The sequence below is a fragment of the Arachis ipaensis genome, chromosome B1, assembly GCF_059453495.1.
Source record: "Arachis ipaensis isolate K30076 ecotype BB chromosome B1, ASM5945349v1, whole genome shotgun sequence".
NCBI classification, from domain to species: Eukaryota; Viridiplantae; Streptophyta; class Magnoliopsida; order Fabales; family Fabaceae; genus Arachis; species Arachis ipaensis.
The window spans coordinates 81,694,908-81,709,207 of NC_142436.1; the positions used below are offsets into that span (position 1 = coordinate 81,694,908).

The 14,300-nt window shown below is 40.2% G+C and overlaps 1 pseudogene; it reads right to left on the minus strand.

Annotated features, from left to right (window-relative positions):
• Positions 1–249: 249 nt before the first annotated feature.
• On the minus strand, positions 250–12,599 carry LOC148577206 (2-hydroxyisoflavanone synthase-like; annotated as a pseudogene).
• Between the last annotated feature and the right edge of the window lie 1,701 nt (positions 12,600–14,300).

Sequence of the window (14,300 nt, forward strand, 5' to 3'; positions counted from 1 at the left end):
GTCCTGGAGGTCGCTTGACTTGTATGCTCCGGGTGGTACCGTTCTTTGGGTGTGAGTCGGCCTTTGAGGTTTTGCACCCTGAGGCACAACTCTTGGATTATCTGGACCGCCTTCTCTCCCAGGCCATCGGGTGGCCGGGCTTTAGTGGGAGGACGGTTGTCCTCTCTTGGTTGTTGCTAGGTTGGGGTTAGTTGGCGATGTGCCGCGTTTATTATCCTCCCATGGGTGGGAGGAGTGTTATCTTGGAGTTCAGGAGTTGGGCTTTGTGGGTTTGAGTTGGGGTGTCGGGTGGAGGATTGCTCCTCGAGGTTCTCCGTCATGCCACCACGATTTGGTTGTCCCTCGTATCTGTGCAAGAACCTTGAGAACTTTCTTGATCTATTGGCTCCTGAGAGGTCTGAGCTTGGCCACGGTGGTAGCATTTAAGGAGGTCGTTCATGATGAGCTTCCTTATGAATTTTCAGTAAGGTCCGAAGGGGGATCATGGCGACAGAGTTGTCACAGGTGAGGCGACGGATGACAGAGGTTTGGAACCTAGTGTTGAAAGAGGTGACCTCGTGGGTTTCAAGGAAGAGCTTGAAGAGTTCTGGTGCATGAAATTGTGATCTCCAGGCTCGAACAATCCCTGGTAATGGCTTCAAAGCTTGGTGCTTTGATCTTAATTCATAATTGTCACAACTTCGATACAACTAACCAGCAAGTGCACTGGGTCGTCCAAGTAATACCTTACGTGAGTAAGGGTCGAATCCCACGGAGATTGTTGGTATGAAGCAAGCTATGGTCACCTTGTAAATCTCAGTCAGGCAGATATAAAGTGATAATGGTGTTTTCGAATATTATATAATAAAATAGGGATAGAGATACTTATGTAAATCATTGGTAGGAATTTCAGATAAGCGAATGGAGATGCTTTTCGTTCCTCTGAACCTCTGCTTTCCTGCTATCTTCATCCAGTCAGTCTTACTCCTTTCCATGGCTGGCTTTATGCAAGGGCATCACCGTTGTCAGTGGCTACATCCCCTCCTCTCAGTGAATAATATGCTCACGCACCCTGTCACGGCACGGCTATTCATCTGTCGGTTCTCGATCATGCTGGAATAGGATTCACCCTCCTTTTGCGTCTGTCACTAACGCCCAGCACTCGCGAGTTTGAAGCTCGTCACAGTCATTCAATCATTGAATCCTACTCAGAATACCACAGACAAGGTTTAGACCTTCCGGATTCTCTTGAATGCCGCCATCATTCTAGCTTACGCCACGAAGATTCTGGTTAGGAGATCTAAGAGATATTCATTCTAGCTTAATTCATGTAGAACAGAAGTGTTTGTCAGGCACGCGTTCATAAGGGGGAAGGATGATGAGCGTCACACATAATCATCACCTTCATCACGTTCTTGGGTGCGAATGGATATCTTAGAAGAGAAATAAGAAGAATTGAATAGAAAACAGTAGTACTTTGCATTAATCTTTGAGGAACAGCAGAGCTCCACACCTTAATCTATGGAGTGTAGAAACTCTACCGTATGAAAATACATAAGTGAAGGTCCAGGCATGGCCGAGATGGCCAGCCCCCTAAAGCGTGATCAATAGTCTCCTAAGATGAACAATTGATTAAAACTGAGACCAAAGATGGTCAAAAAGACTAGTAAAAGGTCCTATTTATAATAAACTAGTCACTAGGGTTTACATGAGTAAGTAATTGATGCATAAATCCACTTCCGGGGCCCACTTGGTGTGTGTTTGGGCTGAGCTTAAGTGTTGCACGTGCAGAGGCCATTTGTGGAGTTGAACGCCAGTTTCTGTGCCAGTTTGGGCGTTCAACTCTGGTTTTGGATCCTTTTCTGGCGCTGGACGCCAGATTTGGGCAGAAGGCTGGCGTTGAACGCCAGTTTACGTCGTCAATTCTTAGCCAAAGTATGGACTATTATATATTGCTGGAAAGCCCTGGATGTCTACTTTCCAACGCAATTGAAAGCGTGCCATTTCGAGTTCTGTAGCTCCAGAAAATCCACTTTGAGTGCAGGGAGGTCAGAATCCAACAACATCAGCAGTCCTTCTTCAACCTCTGAATCTGATTTCTGCTCAAGTCCCTCAATTTCAGCCAGAAAATACCTGAAATCACAGAAAAATACACAAACTCATAGTAAAGTCCAGAAATGTGAATTTAACATAAAAACTTATGAAAACATCCCTAAAAGTAACTAGATCCTACTAAAAATATACTAAAAACAATGCCAAAAAGCGTATAAATTATCCGCTCATCACAACACCAAACTTAAATTGTTGCTTGTCCCCAAGCAACTAAAAATCAAATAGGATAAAAAGAAGAGAATATACTATAAATTCCAAACTATCAATGAAACATAGCTGCAATCATATGAGCGGGACTTATAGCTTTTTGCCTCTTGAATAGTTTTGGCATCTCACTTTATCCATTGAGGTTCAGAATGATTGGCATCTGTAGGAACTTCAGATTTCGAATAGTGTTATTGACTCTCCTAGTTCAGTATGATGATTCTTGAACACAGCTTCTTTATGAGTCTTGGCCGTGGCCCTAAGCACTTTGTTTTCCAGTATTACCACCGGATACATAAATGCCACAGACACATAATTGGGTGAACCTTTTCAGATTGTAACTCAGCTTTGCTAAAGTCCCCAATTAGAGGTGTCCAGGGTTCTTAAGCACACTCTTTTTTTTTTTTTGCTTTGGACCTTGACTTTAACCGCTCAGTCTCAAGTTTTCACTTGACACCTACACGCCACAAGCACATGGTTAGGGACAGCTTGGTTTAGCCGCTTAGACCAGGATTTTATTCCTTTAGGCCCTCCTATCCACTGATGCTCAAAGCCTTGGGATCCTTTTTATTTGCCCTTGCTTTTTGGTTTTAAGGGTTATTGGCTTTTTCTGCTTGCTTTTTCTTTTTCTTTCTATTTTTTTTTTCGCCTATTTTTTTCTCTTTTTTTTTTTTTTTTTTTTCTGCAAGCTTTGTTTTTTTTGCTGCTTTTTCTTGCTTCAAGAATCATTTTTATGATTTTTCAGATTATCAAATAACATGTCTCCTAGTCATCATTCTTTCAAGAGCCAACATATTTAACATTCTTAAACAACAACTTCAAAAGACATATGCACTGTTCAAGCATACATTCAGAAAACAAGAAGCATTGTCACCACATCAATATAATTAAGCTAAGTTCAAGGATAAATTCGAAACTCATGTACTTCTTGTTCTTTTGAATTAAAACATTTTTCTTTTAAGAGAGGTGATGGATTCATAGGACATTCATATCTTTAAGACAAAGTTACTAACTACTAATGATCATGTAATGGGGACACAAACATAGATAAGCACATAGAAAACGAAAAACAGAAGTAAGAAGAACAAGGAATGAATCCACCTTAGTGATGGTGGCGTTTCCTTCTTGAGGAACCAATGATGTCCTTTAGCTCTTCTATGTATCTTCCTTGTCTTTGTTGCTCCTCCCTCATTGCCTTTTGATCTTCTCTTATTTCATGCAGCATGATGGAGTGCTCTTGATGTTCCACCCTTAGTTGTCCCATATTGGAACTCAATTCTCCTAGGGAGGTGTTGATTTGCTCCCAATAATTTTGTGGAGGAAAGTGCATTTGAGGCATCTCAGGGATCTCATGGAAATGAGCTTCTTGCGCCTCTTGAACTCCATGACTGGGCTCTCTTGCTTGCTCCATCTTTTTCTTAGTGATGGGCTTGTCCTCTTTGATGAGGATATCTCCCTCTAAGTCAATCCCAGCTGAATTGCATAGGTGGCAAATGAGGTGAGGAAAGGCTAACCTTGCCATAGTGGAGGACTTGTCAGCCACCTTGTAGAGTTCTTGAGGTATAATCTCATGAACTTCCACCTCTTCTCCAATCATGATGCTATGGATCATGATGGCCCGGTCTATAGTAACTTCAGACCGGTTGCTAGTGGGAATGATTGAGCATTGAATAAACCCAACCATCCTCTAGCTATAAGCTTGAGGTCCAATCTTCTTAGTTGAACCGGCTTGCCTTTGGAGTCAATCTTCCATTGAGCTCCTTCTACACATATGTCCATAAGGACTTGGTCCAACCTTTGATCAAAGTTGACTCTCCTTGTGTAGGGGCGTGCGTTCTCTTACATGTATGGCAAGTTGAACGCCAACCTCACATTTTCCGGACTAAAATCTAAGTATTTCCCCCGAACCATTGTAACATAGTTCTTTGGATCCGGGTTCTTACTTTGATCATGGTTTTTGGTGATCCATGCATTGGCATAGAACTCTTGAACCATTAGGATGCCGACTTGTTGGATGGGATTTGTTAGAACTTCCCAACCTCTTCTTTGAATTTCATGTCGGATCTCCGGATACTCATTTCTTTTGAGTTTAAAAGGGACCTCAGGGATCACCTTTTTCTTGGCCACAACATCATAGAAGTGGTCTTGATGGGCTTTGGAGATGAACCTTTCCATCTCCCATGACTCGGATGTGGAAGCTTTTATCTTCCCTTTCCCTCTTCTAGAGGATTCTCCGGTCTTAGATGCCATCAATGGTAATGGAAAAACAAAAAAGCTATGCTTTTACCACACCAAACTTAGAATATTGCTCGCCCTCGAGCAATAAACAAAAGAAATAGAAGAAGAAGAAGAAGAAATATGGAGAGGGAGAGGGAGATGAGGTTTCGGCCAAGAGGAGTGTAGAGGGGTGTGTTGTGTGAATTTGGTGAAGAATGGAGGTCTTTATATAGGGAAGGGAGGGGGGGTTAAGGTTCGGCCATATGGGTGGGTTTGGGTGGGAAATTGGTTTTGAATTTTGAAGGTAGGTGGAGTTTATGAGGTAGGTTTATGGGGAAGAGGAGATGGATGTGAGTGGTGAAGGTTTAGTGGGGAAGAGAGATTGAGGTGATTGGTGAGGGGTTTTTAGGGAAGAGTGTTTATGGGGTTGTGTGAAAGAGAGTGGTGAGAAGAAGTGAGTGGAGGTAGTTGGGGATCCTGTGGGGTCCACAGATCCGGAGTGGATCCTGTGGGGTCCACAGATCCTGAGGTGTCAAGGTATTTACATCCCTGCACCCATTAGGCATGTAAAAATGCCTTTGTATCCAACTCTGGGCGTTCAGCGCCAGGTTGGTGGCCATTTTGGGCGTTCAACGCCCATCTGTGTGCCATTTCTGACGTTGAACGCCAGAACCATGCCTGTTCTGGCGTTCAGCGCCCAGAAGCTGCCCATTTTGGGCGTTCAGCGCCAGAACCATGCTCTGTTCTGGCGCTGAACGCCAGACAGATGCTCCTCCAGGGTGTGATTTTTCTTCTGCTGTTTTTGATTCCGTTTTTAATTTTTATATTTATTTTGTGACTCCACATGATCATGAACCTAAGAAAACACGAAAAAAAATAAAAATAAGAATTAGATAAACATTGGGTTGCCTCCCAACAAGCGCTTCTTTAATGTCAATAGCTTGACAGTGGGCTCTCATGGAGCCTCACAGATGTGCAGAGCTTTGTTGAGACTCTCCAACACCAAACTTAGAGTTTGGATATGGGAGTTCAACACCAAACTTAAAGTTTAGTTGTGGCCTCCCAACACCAAACTTAGAGTTTGACTGTGGGGGCTCTGGTTGGCTCTGCTTGGAGAGAAGCTTTTCCTGCTTCCTCTCCATGGTTGCAGAGGGAGATCCTTGAGTTTTGAATACAAGGGAGTTCTCATTCCATTGAAGGACTATTTCACCTCTGTCAACATCAATCACAGCTCTTGCTGTGGCCAGGAAAGGTCTTCCTAGGATGATGGATTCATCCTCTTCCTTTCTAGTATCCAGGACTATGAAATCAGTAGGTATGTAAAGGCTCTCAACCTTTACTAATACATCTTCTACTTGTCCATAAGCCTGTCTTCTTGAGCTGTCTGCCATCTCCAGTGAGATTTTAGCAGCTTGCACCCCATAGATTCCCAGTTTCTCTATTACAGAGAGGGGCATGAGGTTTATTCCTGAACCAAGGTCACACAGAGCCTTAAAGATCATGGTGCCTATGGTACAGGGTATTATGAACTTTCCAGGATCCTGTCTCTTCTGAGGCAATGTCAGTTGATCCAGATCACTTAGTTCATTTATGAACAAGGGAGGTTCAACTTCCCAAGCATCAATGCCAAATAATTTGGCATTCAGCTTCATGATTGCACCAAGAAACTTGGCAGTTTGCTCTTCAGTGACATCCTCATTCTCTTCAGAAGAAGAATACTCATCAGAGCTCATGAAGGGCATAAGGAGGTTCAATGGGATCTCTATAGTCTCTAGATGAGCCTCAGAGTCCTTTGATTCCTCAGAGGGAAGCTCCTTGTTGATCACTGGACGTCCCAGGAGGTCTTCCTACTTGGGATTCACGTCCTCTCCTCTCCTCTCAGGTTCGGCCATGGCACTTATGTCAATGGCCTTGCACTCTCCTTTTGGGTTCTCTTCTGTATTGCTTGGGAGAGTACTAGGAGGGATTTCAGTGATCCTTTTACTCAGCTGGCCCACTTGTGCTTCCAGATTTCTAATGGAAGATCTTGTTTCATTCATGAAACTTACAGTGGCCTTAGATAGATCAGAGACTAGATTTGCTAAATTAGAAGCATTTTGTTCAGAGTTCTCTGTCTGTTGCTGAGTTGATGATGGAAAAGGTTTGCTATTGCTAAACCTGTTTCTTCCACCATTATTAAAGCCTTGTTGAGGCTTTTGATCCTTCCATGAGAAATTTGGATAATTTCTCCATGTTGAGTTATAGGTGTTTCCATAAGGTTCACCTAAGTAATTTACCTCTGCTATTGCAGGGTTCTCAGGATCATAGGCTTCTTCTTCAGAAGATGCCTCTTGAGTACTGTTGGATGCAGCTTGCATTCCATGCAGACTCTGAGAGATCATATTGACTTGCTGAGTCAATATTTTATTCTGAGCCAATATGGCATTCAGAGTATCTACTTCAAGAACTCCCTTCTTCATAGGCGTCCCATTACTCACAGGATTCCTTTCAGAAGTGTACATGAACTGGTGATTAGCAACCATGTCAATGAGTTCTTGAGCTTCTGCAAGCGTTTTCTTTAGGTGAATGGATCCACCTGCAGAAGTGTCCAGTGACATCTTTGATAGCTCAGATAAACCATCATAGAATATATCCAGGATGGTCCATTCTGAAAGCATGTCAGAAGGACACTTTTTGGTCAACTGTTTGTATCTTTCCCAAGCTTCATAGAGGGATTCACCTTCTTTCTGTCTGATGGTTTGAACATCAGCTCTAAGCTTGCTCAGCTTTTGAGGAGGAAAGTACTTGGCTAAGAAAGCCGTGACCAGCTTATCCCAAGAGTTCAGGCTATCTTTGGGTTGAGAATCCGACCATAATCTAGCTCTGTCTCTTACAGCAAAGGGGAAAAGCATGAGCCTGTAGACTTCAGGATCTACTCCATTAGTCTTAACAGTATCACATATCTGCAAGAATTCAGTTAAGAACTGAAAAGGATCTTCAGATGGAAGTCCATGAAACTTGCAGTTCTGCTGCATCAGAGAAACTAGTTGAGGTTTCAGCTCAAAGTTGTTTGCTCCAATGGCAGGAATGGAGATGCTTCTTCCATGTAAATTGGAATTAGGTGCAGTAAAGTCACCAAGCATCTTCCTTACATTATTATTATCTTCGGCTGCCATCTCCTCTGCTTGTTCGAAAATTTCTGAAAGGTTATCTCTGGATTGTTGTATTTTAGCTTCTTTTAATTTTCTCTTCAGAGTCCTTTCAGGTTCTGGATCTGCTTCCACAAGAATGTTCTTATCCTTGCTCCTGCTCATATGACAAAGAAGAAGGCACATAATAATAATAATAATAATGGAGATCCTTTATACCACAGTATAGGGATCCCTGTGTGAGTGGAAGAAGAGGGGGAGACAAAGAATGTAATATAATGGAAGAAACACAACTGTGAGGAGGCTAGAGATATGAGATGAGATGTTAGGATATGAATGAATAAATAGAGTAAGATGGGGGAGGGAAAATTTTCGAAAATTATTTTGAAAAAGAGTTAGTGATTTTTGAAAATAGTTTTTGAAAAATGTTTAGTAATTTTTTTTTTCGAAAATTTTTTTGAAATCAAAAATAAAAATTAAAAATAATTAGTTAATTAAAAAGAAATTTTGAAAAAGGGGGAAGATATTTTCGAAAATAGAGAGAGAGAGAGTTAGTTAGGTAGTTTTGAAAAAGTTAAGAAACAAACAAAAAGTTAGTTAGTTAGTTGAAACAAATTTTGAAAACCAATTTTGAGAAGATAAGTAGTTAGGAGGTTAGGAAAGATATTTTGAAAAGATATTTGAAAAAGATAAGATGAGAAGATATTTTTGAAAAGATATGATAGAAATTAGTTTTGAAAAAGATTTGATTTTTAAAATCACAATTAATGACTTGATTCATAAGAAATCACAAGATATGATTCTAGAACTTAAAGTTTGAATCTTTCTTAACAAGCAAGTAACAAACTTCAAATTTTTGAATCAAAACATTAATTGATTATGTTATTTTCGAAAATTATGGTATAAAATAAGAAAAAGATTTTTGAAAAATATTTTTGAAATTTTCGAAAATAACTAAGAATTTTGAAAAAGATTTGATTTTTGAAAAAGATTTTGAAAAAGATAAGATTTTCAAATTGAAAATTTGATTTGACTCATGAGAAACAACTTGATTTTAAAAAATTTTGAAAAAGTCAATCCAAATTTTCGAATTTGATGAGAGAAAAAGGGAAAGATATTTTTTTGATTTTTGAAATTTTTATGAAAAACATGAAAAATATGCAATGCATGAAATTTTTAGATCAAAACAATGAATGCATGCAAGAATGCTATGAATGTCAAGATGAACACCAAGAACACTTTGAATGTCATGATGAACATCAAGAACATAATTTTGAAATTTTCTTTTTTAATGCAAAGAAAACATGCAAGACACCAAACTTAGAATTCTTTAATGCTTAGACACTAAGAATTCAAGAATGCATATGAAAAACATGATAAGACACAAAACAAAAAATCATCAAGATCAAACAAGAAGACTTACCAAGAACAACTTGAAGATCATGAAGAACACCATGAATGCATGAAATTTTCGAAAAATGCAAGATACACATGCAATTGACACCAAACTTATGATATGACTCAAGACTCAAACAAGAGCACAAAAATATTTTTGATTTTTATGATTTTCTAAATTTTTTTGGATTTTTATTTTATATTTTTCGAAAAATTTAAAAGAAAAAATAAGGATTCCAAAATTTTTAATATGAATTCCAGGAATCTTGCCATGTTAGTCTAAAGCTTCAGTCCAGGAATTAGACATGGCTCACTAGCCAGCCAAGCTTTCAAAGAAAGCTCCAGTCCAAAACACTAGACATGGCCAATGGCCAGCCAAGCTTTAGCATGTAAATCAGAAACAGTAGCAGGTGGATTAACTCCAACTAGCTTGCCCTTGATAACAAATTGCTGCCTTAGTCCAAATAAATTTAGACATGGCTTTACAGCCAGCCAGGCTTCACATGCTTCATGAAACACTAGAATTCATTCTTAAAAATCTTGAATAAATTTTTGAAAACATTTTTATTTTTTTATTTTTTTTTTCGAAAACATATGAGAGATTTTTGAAAATATTTTTGAAAGAAATTTTTTTTTTTGAAAACAAAACGAAAAGAAAATTACCTAATCTGAGCAACAAGATGAACCGTCAGTTGTCCAAACACAAACAATCCCTGGCAACGGCGCCAAAAACTTGGTGCACGAAATTGTGATCTCCAGGCTCGAACAATCCCTGGTAATGGCTCCAAAGCTTGGTGCTTTGATCTTAATTCATAATTGTTACAACTTCGATACAACTAACCAGCAAGTGCACTGGGTCGTCCAAGTAATACCTTACGTGAGTAAGGGTCGAATCCCACGGAGATTGTTGGTATGAAGCAAGCTATGGTCACCTTGTAAATCTCAGTCAGGCGGATATAAAGTGATAATGGTGTTTTCGAATATTATATAATAAAATAGGGATAGAGATACTTATGTAAATCATTGGTAGGAATTTCAGATAAGCGAATGGAGATGCTTTTCGTTCCTCTGAACCTCTGCTTTCCTGCTATCTTCATCCAGTCAGTCTTACTCCTTTCCATGGCTGGCTTTATGCAAGGGCATCACCGTTGTCAGTGGCTACATCCCCTCCTCTCAGTGAATAATATGCTCACGCACCCTGTCACGGCACGGCTATTCATCTGTCGGTTCTCGATCATGCTGGAATAGGATTCACCCTCCTTTTGCGTCTGTCACTAACGCCCAGCACTCGCGAGTTTGAAGCTCGTCACAGTCATTCAATCATTGAATCCTACTCAGAATACCACAGACAAGGTTTAGACCTTCCGGATTCTCTTGAATGCCGCCATCATTCTAGCTTACGCCACGAAGATTCTGGTTAGGAGATCTAAGAGATATTCATTCTAGCTTAATTCATGTAGAACAGAAGTGTTTGTCAGGCACGCGTTCATAAGGGGGAAGGATGATGAGCGTCACACATAATCATCACCTTCATCACGTTCTTGGGTGCGAATGGATATCTTAGAAGAGAAATAAGAAGAATTGAATAGAAAACAGTAGTACTTTGCATTAATCTTTGAGGAACAACAGAGCTCCACACCTTAATCTATGGAGTGTAGAAACTCTACCGTATGAAAATACATAAGTGAAGGTCCAGGCATGGCCGAGATGGCCAGCCCCCTAAAGCGTGATCAATAGTCTCCTAAGATGAACAATTTATTAAAACTGAGACCAAAGATGGTCAAAAAGACTAGTAAAAGGTCCTATTTATAATAAACTAGTCACTAGGGTTTACATGAGTAAGTAATTGATGCATAAATCCACTTCCGGGGCCCACTTGGTGTGTGTTTGGGCTGAGCTTAAGTGTTGCACGTGCAGAGGCCATTTGTGGAGTTGAACGCCAGTTTCTGTGCCAGTTTGGGCGTTCAACTCTGGTTTTGGATCCTTTTCTGGCGCTGGACGCCAGATTTGGGCAGAAGGCTGGCGTTGAACGCCAGTTTACGTCGTCAATTCTTGGCCAAAGTATGGACTATTATATATTGCTGGAAAGCCCTGGATGTCTACTTTCCAACGCAATTGGAAGCGTGCCATTTCGAGTTCTGTAGCTCCAGAAAATCCACTTTGAGTGCAGGGAGGTCAGAATCCAACAGCATCAGCAGTCCTTCTTCAACCTCTGAATCTGATTTCTGCTCAAGTCCCTCAATTTCAGCCAGAAATACCTGAAATCACAGAAAAATACACAAACTCATAGTAAAGTCCAGAAATGTGAATTTAACATAAAAACTTATGAAAACATCCCTAAAAGTAACTAGATCCTACTAAAAATATACTAAAAACAATGCCAAAAAGCGTATAAATTATCCGCTCATCAAGTTCAAAAGAAGAAGCAACCTCGGTGAGCATGGAGCCGAAGTAGAGGAAGAAGATGGGGCCATGGCGCTTGGAGAGACGGATGAGGGAGTGGTGAATGAGAGGGTCCAAGAGGTGGAGGTGTCCCACTAAAGGGAGGCGAGACTTTGGGCTCAGAGGATTTGAAATTTCACCGTTGGAGTAGGGCGAGGGTGCATAAAGAGTGTTATCACTAAGAAGGTAATTGCAAGTAACATTGTTCCTTTGGGATTTCGCCGTTGGAATAGGGCGAAGGTGTGTTATCGCTGCAAAGGTGATGTAAGTTAAGGAAACATTATTCCTTTGGGATTTCGCCGTTGGAGTAGGGCGAAGGTGTGTTATCCCTGCAAAGGTGATGCAAGTTAAGGAAACATTATTCCTTTGGGATTTCGCCGTTGGAGTAGGGCGAAAGGATGCATAAACATGCAAAGGTGATGCAAGTTAAGGAAACATTATTCCTTTTTGCTCTCAGTTACACGCAAGAAATCTGAGTTTGATGATTGCTCTTCTGGGTTATCCGCCATGCCGCCACAACGTTGCAAAGTCCCCACAGACGGTGCCAATGTACAAGATGTCTCTGGTATGGGTTGAGAGATGGATCGAGAACTTGCGGGTTGAGGCAGATGCTGGATCACTTGACTGGAGCAATGGGGGGAGGTACCTGCAAAGACACTCCGACGCTCAAGTCAGAATGGATCTAAGAGGTATAAGGTGTGAGGAATGAATGAATACCTAGAGGGACCTGGGTCCTCTATTTATAGGTGATGGTAGTTATCTTATCTTATCTTGTTTGGCTAAGATAAGGGAGACGTTTAAATTTGAAAGTTGGTTAGGAGCTCTAGAGGGCCGGTTCCGGGCTTTCTAGAAGGGCGAAGCGGGTCGGACCCGGGTAACCGGGTTCGGGGACCATTCCGGGCGTAGGATCCGTGGGTCGGATCCGTAACAGTCATCAAAATCAAAAACTCAGTCTACTATCATCGTCTTGGAATAATTGTGCATAGCCTTTAACCTATCTCTAGTAGCTCCACCACTCGAAGGGATATTAGATGCATCCTCTATTGTGATTTGAGACTACCATTTAGGGTCCTCCTCAGGATCCTCCTCCTCAGATGAGGTGATAGGTCCGTCGGTCCTCATCGAAGTGAACATCTCTCCCAGGGGTATATAAAATCTTGAAAATTAATAAATAATTAACTAATAAATTAATTACTATCCAAAAAAATTAGGAAATTAAATGTGATAGGTTAGAAGAGTAAAAATATTTAAAATACGAATTTTAACACTAATTTCAAAGATTTAGGCCAAAAATTACACCAATGGGCCAAAGTGGTTAGACCGGGCCCAAGGTCCACTATATAAGGCTGTGAATCAGCCTTTCCTCCCCAAATATTAAAGGGATTCATGCTAGAAATTGGGGAAGGAGGAATCAAAGTACAAACCCTTCCTCCATTCAACCTTCAATCCTCCATATCTCTCAATCCGGAGCTCCGATTGCTACACCATTTACGCCCATGCGACCACTACATCGAGCTCTTCGAAACTATCCAAATGAAGTGGTAAGGAATTCACATTTTCTTACCCATCCCTTCCTCCTTTCAATTTTAAAAATCTTGGGTTTTGGATATTGAAGAATTGAATAATTTTGATGATTTAGGTGAACTCTAGCAACAGAAAATCACTGAGTTTAGTCCAATTGACCTGTGGGTAACGGTAAGAAAACTGTAACACTTGTGAATTTTTGAATTAGTGAGCCCTATGTTGATTATTGTGATATTGTGTGAGTTAGATTGTGCTTATTATTTTGGAGTCCAATTTGGCAGTTTGGAACAAGATTTCGTTGTTGGAGCTTGTGAAGTTGGAAATTTGTGACTTGGAACTTGTAAAGGAGAGGCATTTTGAGGTATTCTGGGCTTAGAGAGGAATCAGCCAAGGTATGGTTTTGGTTTCTCGTAGTTAATGTATAATATTACGTGAAAACTTAGGCTAGTTGACCGTAGGATAAGTTGAATTGTACGAATTGATTGTTTGAGTAAAGACTTGATTTAGTATGTGAATAACAGTTGAATTTGGTGGATTGATGAATGTGTTGAAATGATTGTGAATTGATTGAGAAAGTGAGAATGTATGTTGATATTTAATGTTGATGTTGGTGGTAATTATGAGTAGAAATTATGGATTTGATTGATGAATTAGGTGCTATTGTGTTTGTGAAGTGATTGAGAAGCTTGTGATAAAGGTTAAGAGTAATTGGTATGGTTGTGGTTGGGGTTTGAATGATTTCGAGTTGAGCATTTTGGAAAAAACTAGAGAATTTGATGAATTCAATAAAAAAGTTGAGTTTAATGGGAATTGTTGAATTGAATCGATGAACTTATATGTTGGAAGGTTGTAGAATGGTTGGAAATAATGTGAACACAATTTAGGAACATTGGGACTGATTTGGTTGAAAAACAATTGGTTTTAAATTAAGAAGTTTTGGCAAATATGAGATTTTAAGGTTTTTGGTAAAAATAGATTTTTGACCAACTTCAGCAGGTCATAACTTGGCTTCTGGACTTCCAAATTTTATGAAACTGTTTTGAATGAAAATTAGGTCCGTGAAGTTTATAACGTTCACAGAACGGGTTAAAAATAATTTTTTACGAAAAAGTTATGCGCGTTCGAAGTTGGGTGTGTAAAACTGGTTTTCTGTAACTTAATAGCTTTTTGAAGGATTTTGGAGTCATGCGTACGCGACATGCCATGCGACGCGAGCATTGGGCTCTACCCATGAGTCCCGCGTATGCGGAGATGTCATGAGTACGCGAGTTTGGCAATTTTCATACTCATGCGTATGCA